The 8,711-nt window shown below is 40.8% G+C and overlaps 1 pseudogene; it reads right to left on the bottom strand.

Moving 5' to 3' along the window:
- Positions 1-6,108: 6,108 nt before the first annotated feature.
- LOC133752788 (ribosome-recycling factor, mitochondrial-like) lies at positions 6,109-7,252 on the bottom strand (annotated as a pseudogene).
- Positions 7,253-8,711: the final 1,459 nt, after the last annotated feature.

An 8,711-nucleotide genomic window follows, 5' to 3' on the forward strand; every position in this document is an offset into this window, starting at 1 on the left:
CCACATAAAATAATTAACTCAAAATGGATATAAACATAAATATAAGATATAAAACTTTGGAAGTGAAACCCAAGAGTATTTGTGAGCTGTGTTAAGCTTTGATTTCTTAGATATGACATTAAAAGACACAAGTGATAAAGGAAAATGATAAGCTGACTCAGCAAACTTTTGTGCTTCAAACAATATTATCAAGAAAGGGAAAAGGCAGCCCACAGACCATGAGAAAATATTTGCAAATCATATATCTGATAAGGAACTTGTATCCCAAATACAAAAAGAACACTTATGACTTAGGACAAATAATTTGATTACAAAACAAAGATCTTGAATGGACATTTCTTTAAATAATATATAAAATTATTAACAAGTACATGAAAGTATTCTCAACATTACTAGTCACTAGGAAAATGAAAATTATAATCACAGCAATATATCACTACACACCTACTAGAATGGCAAACTTGAAAAGTGTGACCAATACCAAGTATTTACAAGGGTGGGAAATAATCAGAACTTTCATGCACTATTGATTAGAATGTAAAATAGCACTGACCCTGGTGATCAGTTTTCTGTTATATTTTTGGCAGGATTATAATCTTCTGTTATTCAAACATTAATATAGGTCTTTCTGTGAAGGTATTTTGTAGCTGCATTAAAATATAGAATAAGTTTAAGTAAGAAAACCAACTCAAAATAGTTCTCTGACTTTTCTAAATTCAGTATATTCTCTTTCCATTACATCAGACTCTCTGGTACTAATGTGTAGATAGCCTGAATGCCAAAAGGTTATAATTATGGCAACATAATTTCTATGATGCACTCATATTGTCTTTCTTTTTTTAAGGTTTTTATTTATTTATTTGAAAGTAAGAGTTACACAGAGAGAGAAGGAGAGACAGAGAGAGAGAGAGAGAGAGAGAGCGAGCTTCTCCATCTGCTGGTTCACTCCTCAATTGGCCACAACGACCAGAGCTGTGCCGGTCCGAAGCTAGGAGCCAGGAGCTTCCTCCAGGTCTCCGACCCGGGTGCAGAGGCCCAAGGACTTGGCATCTTTAACTGCTTTCCCAGGCCATAGCAGAAAACTGGATCAGAAGTGGAGCAGCCAGGACTTGAACCAGTACCCATATGGGATGCCGGCACTGCAGGTGGCAGCTTTACCCGCTAAGCCACAGCGCCGGCCCCATATTATCTCTCAAAACACAGATAAACTAAATCAGCTGCTCTGATCTCAGAGTGGCATAAATTTTACCTGAATACTTGGTTTACAATAAAGATTTCCTAAAGTAAATCATTAACAGAGTGAAGAGAAAACTCACAGATAGAAGGAAATGTTTGCAGACTATTCATCTGACAAAAGATTAATATCCAGAATACATAAGGAACACCAAGAAACCCCAAAGAATCCAAGAAGTGAGCAAAGGCACTGGCATTGTGGCACGGCGATTAAATCCACTGGCTGCAACACAAGCATCTCATATGGGTGCCAGTTTGAGCCCCAGCTGCTCCATTTCTGATCCAGCTCCCTGCTAATGCACCTGGGAAGGCAACAGAAGATAGCCCAAGTACTTGGACCCCTGTCACCCATGTGGGAGACCCAGATAGAAAACCAAGCTCTTGGTTTCAGCCTGGTCTAGCCCTGATCTTTATAGCCATTTGGAGGGTGAACCAGTGGATGGAAGAGGATCTACCCCACCCTTTCAAATAAGTAAATCTTAATTTTTTTAAAAAAAAGAAGTGGGCAAAGAATCTGACTAGACATTCTCAAAAGATGGAATACAAACGGTCAACAGATACATGAAAAAATGCTCAGAGGCAGATATCATGGAACAACAGGTTATGCTGCTACTTGGGATGGCTGCTTCCCATACCAGAGTGCCTAGGATCAAGTTCCACCTTGGTTTCTGACCCAACTTATTGCTACATGCACCATTGGAGGCAGCAAATGGTGGCTTGAGTACTTAGGTACCTGCCACCCATGTGAGAAATCCAGATGGAGTTCTTGACTCCTAACTTCAGCTATTGCAGTCATTTGAGGAATGATCCAACAGATCTAAGATTAGTGTGTGTGTGTGTGTGTGTGTTACCTTTCAAATAAACTCAAATCAATAAATAAACTTTTAAAAGTTAAAAAAGGAAAAAAATATTCAATGTCACTTGTCATCAGGGAAATGCAAATCAAACCCACAATGAGGTGTCATCTCACTCCAGCTAGAATAGCTATTCTCAAGAAAGACATAAAAATAACTAATTACAGCTGTTATGGAAAACAGTACAGTAGTTCCTCTAAACACTAAAAATAGATCTACTATATGATGCAGCTATCCTACTTTAGATGTCTGAAAGAAATTAAGTCAGCATATGAAAGATATCTGTACTCCCATGTAATGAAATCAGCATATGAAAGAGATACCTGGCATTCCCATACTCATCGCAGCACTATTCACGATAGCCAAGGCATGGAATCAACTTAGGTGTCCATTGATGAATGAATCAATAAAGAAAATGTATTGTATATACACAGTGGACCATCACTCAGCCATACAAAAAGAATGAAATTCTTACATTTTAGAGCAAAATAGACTGAAATGGAGATCATTATGTTTAGCAAAATAAGCCCTATACAGAAAGACAAATAGTACATATTGTCTCTCGCTTGTGAAGGATAAAAATATATAATATGTAATGTGAACTTAGGATAGTGATTACCAGAGACTAGGAAGGGTGGAGAAGGGGGCATGCAGGCAGGTTGGATAATGGGTACCAAAATACAGTCAGATAGAAGTAACAAGTTCTAGTGTTCCACAGCGCAGTGAATATCACTCACAATAATGGATTATACACTTGAAAGAACTGGAGGAGAGGAGCTGGTAGGCTCCAAATACAAAGAAAAAATAAGGAAATGGAAAAGTTAGTTGCCTGATCAATTTACTCTGTGTATATGTGTTAAAATATTGCACTGTCCCTTTAAAAAGTAAAAATATTACATGCTAATCAAAAATTTTCAAAAAAAAGTTTTAAAATGAAAAATGTCTGAATGCACTTCATCCACATACTTGTAGCAATCTAATCATGCTTGTGCCCTATGTAAATGTTGAATTATGAATCCTGACTTCCCAAGAGACAATCCAAAAAAATTACTTTTCTTGTTTAACCTGTCTGAGAAAATCTTTCAAATACTGATGTTATAGCCTGAACATTTGTACCCTCCCAACATTCACATGTTGAAATCCTTATCCTCAAGTTGATGCTATTAGGAGGCAGGGCTTTTGAGAAGGTGTTTAGGTCATACAAAGGATTGTGCCCTTATAAGAGACCCCCTTATAAGAGGACTCCCTTGATTTTTTACTTTATGATTGTTTGAAAATAATATTCAGTAGAAACTGTACTTAAAACTTTGAATTTTGATATTGTCCAAAGCAAGTCATATGCAGCAAGATAGTTTCTCTACATGCTGGGCAGTCTCAGCAAGCTACACACCTCAGTCAGCCATGCAATCACGAGGGGAAAAAAACTGATACTGTAAAGTGTAGTGTTGCAGGGGCTGTACTGTGACGTAGCAGGTAAAGCTGCCACCTGCAGTGCCAGCATCCCATTTGGGTGCCAGTTCAAGTCCTGGCTGCTCCTCTTCCGATGAAGCTCTCTGCTATGGCCTGGGAAAGCAGTAGAGGATGGCTCAAGTCCTTGGGCCCCTATAGCCACGAGGGAGACCCAGGGGAAGCTCCAGACTCCTGGCTTCGGATGGGCCCAGGTATAGCCATTGTGGCCATTGGGGAGTGAGCCAACAGATGGAAGCTCGCTCGCTATCTCTCTCTCTCTCTCTTTCCCTCTCTTTCTCTCTCTCTCTCTCTCTCTCTCTCTCTCTCTGCCTCTGACTCTCGGTAACTCTGCCTTTCAAATAAATAAATAAATCTTCTAAAAAATAAAGTGTAATGTTGCTAAGCTAGAACATTTTATAAGCTACATGTATTAAATGAATTTTCAACCTATGATGTGCTTATTGGCATATAACCTTATTGTAAGCTGAGGAGCACCTGTATGCTTGTATATATTTTATAATATTTATTTATTTATTTTAGAGGCAGAGTTACAGACAGAGAGAGGCAGAGGCAGAGAGAAAGATCTTCCATCCACTGGTTCAATCGTCAAAAGCCACAACAGCCAGAACTGGGCCAATCCGAAGCCAGAAACCAGGAGCTTCTTCCAAGGTTCCCCACTTGGGTCCAGGGGCCCAAGCACTTGGACCATCCTCCACTGCTTTCTCAGGACATATCAAAGAGCTGGATCAGAAGAGGAGCAGCTGAGACACGAACCAGCGCCACAGGTGGAGGCTCAGCCCACTATGCCACAGCACTGGCCCCTATACTTTTATATTTTATGCAATCCCAATACAAACAACAAAAAGTTTTTTTATGGAGCTAGACAGATTGATGCTACAATTCATAAGGAGAAATAACACACAAAAATAGCTAGAAAGATATTGAAAAAGAAAATCCATAAATCCTGTGAGAGATTTTAAACTACTATAAAACCTCTAAGATTGAAATAATATGTTCTAGGCTCATGAGTAGACAAAAAGACAAAATGAACAGAATAGAAAGTCCAGGAAAAGAACCAAGTATCTATAGAAATTTAGTATCTGATAAAGATGGCATCTCAAATCATTGGAGAAAAACAGTGGGTTGGGGGGTGTTTTTTAGTAAATGATACTTAGAATAAAAAGTAACTTGGAAAACAAAGAAAGAAACTAGATCCATACCTCACACCATAAAGAAGTATAAACTCTAAATGAATCAGGGATTTAAAAGTAAAAATGGAAATGTGTCTTAGTCTAGTAGGGCGACCATAACAAAACGCCACAAACTTGGTAGCTTACACAGCAAAAATTTGTTTCTCACACTTCTGGTAGGTTTCATTCTGAGGCCTCTTCTCTTGGTTTGTAGGCAGCTATTGTCTAAATGAATACTCATATGTCTTCTTGTTTGTGCATGTGTTAAAGAGAAAGGGAGAGAGAGAGAGAAACAAAGAGATAGAGAGATAGTTCTCTAGTATCTCTTCTTGTAAGGACAGTAATCCTTTTATATCAGGACCCCATTCGTATAACCTCAACTAACCTTAATGACTCCTCAAAAGTTCCATTTCCAAATACAGCCATACTTGAGGAACTGGAGTTTCAACATGTGAATTTAAATTTGGGAGTGTGGGAGGAAACATAAGCAATTTTCATTTGAGTAAAATTTTCTTGCAATTCAATTCAAGTTATTCATTTTTTAAGTAGCTACTACTTAAAATTTATTCACAGCACAAGCATGAATGCCTACTGTGTTCCAAGTATTTATGCTAAGTTCTGAGAAGGTACAGACTAATTAGCAAGCAGAATAATTAGGGTTCAGACAAAACAATACACTGCGCCATGAGAGCCAAAGATGGAGGTGCTGGATTAGGAGGAAAAGAAGACTTCCCAGAGGGTGGGATATCCAGATGAACAGGACTGGCCAGTGATGGGGGCAAGAACGACACAGGCAGAGGGCAGTCTCATGTGAACGTGACCCAGAGGCAAACATCTGTTCTGGATGCTTTACATGCAGGTCCTTATGGGCCATCCAGCAGACCAACTCTACACTTCCCTCTGTGGCTGTCATTCATTCCAGTTGATGTAGATGATATTGTTTGATGAGAATGCACCTCTAGAAAAGATATCTGGTCACAGGTGAAGGCCCACATCAGCCCTGGCAGAGTTTCAAATAGGGACAGGAACTGACTGGAAAGGAGGCTCCTAAGATGAGCACCAGGCACTGTGAAGACTGCTTGTGGTCCCAGTCCTCAGCAACATCACAGTCATGGCGAATGTCCTGAGGACAGAACCTCTGCCAGCAGCAGATATGCCCCAAGGGGTGCCCCTGCCAGAAGGCCCAGAGCAGAATGAGGTGGGAAGGAAGTAGGGGGGAGATTAGGAACAAGTCTGAGTGTCCTACTGGAAGCCTGGGCCTCATATGGATGGGCAGTACAGGGAGAGCCTTCCATGTGCATGTGGGGTGGATGTAGCAATCTGACGCCCACAGGAGTGACCAGGAACTGGGCGCTGGACTGTAACTGGCCCTTGATGGACTTTCATCCAAAGAGTTCTTTGGTTTTCACTGCCACATACCTGTCCAGCTCTGCAATTGTGTCATTGGCCATTTGGCTGATCTGCTTCTCTATGAGCTTAATGGTGTCTTCTGAGGCCTTGTCCATGGATTTCTCCACCTTATTAATTGTGTTGGTGTGAACTCTCGTTAAAGAGTTTTTGGCATGTTGGTGTTCTGTTTGGCCAGTTTCACCAGCATTTCTCTGTGCTCCCAGGTTATTTTTGGAATGGGCACTCAAATTAGTGTTCTCTTTGACTTCCAGGTTCAGATTCATTCCACTTTCTCTTATCACCTTGATAGTTGCAGCTGTACTCTCTGGGAAGCTGGCCACACTCTCAAAAATTGACTGTGGTGACTTCATGGAAATCTGGCTAATTTGGTTTAAAGCAAGCTTCCCATCAGCAGTCACCACAGTAATCTGATCAAGAATCCTGGTGAGGTCCTTATGAGAGTCTTATTGAAATTATCTTTGAGTGTTTCCATCACAGACCTCATTTCTTCATCCACATCTTCCACGTTGATTATAATCTCAACAAAGGCCATGTTAATATTTACTCTGGGGCCAGCACTGTGGTGTAGCAGGTTAAGCCACCGGCTGCAACTCTGGCATATCATATGGGTGCTGGTTCTAGTCCCAGCTGCTCCACTTTCAATCCAGCTCCCTGCTAATGCACCAGGGAAACTAGTAGAAGATGCTCCAAGTGCTTGGGCCCCTGCACCCATGTGGGAAAACCACAGGGAGCTTCTGGCTCCTGGCTTCAGTCTGGCCCAGCTCCAGCTGTTATGGCCATTTGGGGGTTGAACCAGCAGATGGAAGATCTCTCTTTGTGTATCTCCCTCTCTCTCTGTAACTCTTCTTTTCAAATAAAATATATTAATCTTTAAAAAAAAACCACATTTACTCTGGTTTGGTATTGTCCTTTCCCTTTGGCTTTGGTTTTGGCTTTCTTGATAGCAAAATGGAGGACTGGTACAGATGGAGAAGCTATGCATTGCCTATAGTCATGTTGTCTTCCACTCACTGTCTTCAGTGTCATTCCTGAAACAGATCTGTTCAAGGCTACAAGGTAATTGTGAAAGGCATGGTGGACCAGGCAGAAGCACTTTAACTACAAGGCCATGACTGAAGACAGTCCTTATGGACTTCCACAGATATCATCCAGGTTATTAGGAAAAGACTCACGTGATGGTAGTGATGGTGGCCAAGTTATTCATTTTTTTTATTTTTATTTACTTATTTGACAGTGAGAGAGAGAGAGAGAAAGGTCTTCCTTCCATTGGTTCACTCCCCAAATGGCTGCAAAAGCCAGAGCTACGCCGATCTGAAGCCAGGAGCCAGGAGTTTTTTCCTGGTCTCCCACGTGGGTGCAGAGGCCCAAGGACTTGGGCCATCCTCCACTGCTTTCCCAGGCCACAGCAGAGAGCTGGACTGGAAGAGGAGCAACCAGGACTAGAACCTGGTGCCCATATTATGGGATGCAGGTGCCACAGGCAGAGGATTAACCTAGTGCACCACGGCGCCTGCCCCAAGTTATTAATTTTTGACAAGAATATTACAGAAGGAATGTTATGTCCTCAGTGCATCATATCAGGGTGCAAATAGACATTACTTGCACTCTGATCTTAAATTTTATCACTTTATTCAGGTGGTATCTGTCAGATTACTCCACTTTAAAGTTACAAGTTTTACCTCTCTAATTAATAAGCATCTTGTACAGAATTATTTGGGGATTATATTAATATCCTGATTTGTGGTGGAATGAGAAGGCCGTGCCAAGATGGCTACTGGCAACGGAAACTGCCTGGTAACAGGCTGTTATTGGATGGCTTCAGAAACCACGTGGCAACGGAGCCTTCTTGGCAACAGGCTATGATTGGATGGCTTCAGAAACTGCCTGGCAACAGGCTGTGATTGGTTAGGGCATAGACTGCCCCTTGACTGGATTGGTTGCCTTGGCTATTTAAGCTACTGTACCAACCGAAATAAATGAGTCTGCAGGCTGCTCGCCTCAGGCCCTCTTTCACCCGGCTCCTGGGGTCTGTGTGGTGACTCTGTGCCTCTTGCCCCCACCACGCTCCTCCTCTCAGAATGAATCCATCTCAACACTGATTCTCATCATATTTTCACATACTTACTTTTAGCACCCATCGATGGTCTGGATAAACCTGATGTACTTATTACTGTGGTGGTTGTAAAATGGTGACTTTTAATTTCATCATTATTTCTACATTTATTTTATTAGTTCACATTTTACTATAAGGAAGAAGTTTCCTTTATCCTCTATTCATTTATTAATTCATTTAATTTACCAGTATAGACTCATGGATTTTTATTTTATTCAGTGTGTTATAAGCAATGATGATTACAATTTTGATGCTCAAATTACTCCAGATTTGGCCATTAAGAGAACCTTTATGATTGACATAGATTCCTTTTAATATGTTCTCCATAATTATTTGAACATTTCTTTACTTTGTTGTACAGAAAGATATTCTACATTCATCTGTATTTCCTAGTCCTACCCATGGAATAAACCATCTCTTCAAGGAGTCACAGTTTCTTTTGGAGGGACCCGATAATTACAA

Source organism: Lepus europaeus, chromosome X (assembly GCF_033115175.1).
Source record: "Lepus europaeus isolate LE1 chromosome X, mLepTim1.pri, whole genome shotgun sequence".
Classification (NCBI taxonomy): Eukaryota; Metazoa; Chordata; class Mammalia; order Lagomorpha; family Leporidae; genus Lepus; species Lepus europaeus.